Source organism: Austrofundulus limnaeus, unplaced genomic scaffold (assembly GCF_001266775.1).
Source record: "Austrofundulus limnaeus strain Quisiro unplaced genomic scaffold, Austrofundulus_limnaeus-1.0 Scaffold1130, whole genome shotgun sequence".
Classification (NCBI taxonomy): domain Eukaryota; kingdom Metazoa; phylum Chordata; class Actinopteri; order Cyprinodontiformes; family Rivulidae; genus Austrofundulus; species Austrofundulus limnaeus.
Window position 1 is genome coordinate 79,022 of NW_013953532.1, and position 1,042 is coordinate 80,063.

Consider the following 1,042-nt stretch of genomic DNA (forward strand, 5'->3'; position numbering starts at 1 on the left):
TAACCTATTTGGAAAATTTGGTTTAAATTTGGCATTAATTAATTAATAATTAATTTATGTCCATATGCCTAAAAAGTTACTCAAGCCCAAAGAAATTAAGCACTATTCTTTAAGAAATAAGCCTTTCTCAGCCATGGTTTCAAAAACAGAGAAAAAGGATGTTCAAGAGGAACGTCCTGATCAGTCTGTAGACAATATAAGCGGAGCTTTAGCACTTCTAACAGTCCCACTTATAGGAGAATGGTGAGAAGAAGTTGCTAAAATGAGTTGCATGGAAATAAATCAACAGTTGCAAGATTTAGCTGATAAAGCTGATGTTAGTGAAGACGCTGCTTTGCAGACCATACGTCTGGCTAACATGGCTGTGCTGTTGAAAGCCAGGTTAGAAGTGGAAACTCAACTGGTAAATGAGCTACAGGCTCAACTCAGGGAAACAAAACGGCAAAAACACTTTGAGTCAGAAGAAAATGCTAAATTAAAACAAGAAAATGAACTTCTTAAACAGCGACTTGATACCGCAGAGCAAGAAAAGGAAGTTTTGGAGTCCAAAATTGGTGAGAATATCCAAGAAACGGATCAGGAAATTAAACTTCTTCGAAATGAACTTGAGAAAGCTAATGATGATGCTTTGGTTCAGGAAAATAAATCTCTTAAACGAGATTTGGAGACACTCACAGTAAATTACGAAGCTGCTGAAGCACACGCTAGGAGTCTAAAAGCAGTGTGTGATCTCACACAGCAGAGACTACAAACAGCTGAAGAAAAGTTAGCTTCAGAGAAAGCTGCCCACAAAGAAGTGAAGAAAAAACTCGAAAATAAAAATTCAGAGTTGTGTCAAGTAACTGAGAAGTTTGATAAGCTTCAAAATTATCACACCAGTTGCACACATCTTCACAAGGAGCATGTTCAAGTACTTAAAAAACGAAACTCTGATCTGCAGAGAGCTGCACGCCTGCAATCTGCTGGTAGTTACATCACTCAAGGTCATGGTTCGGATTAATCACTGCATGGAGGCGGAGCTACAAGCACGCCTTCACAAAGG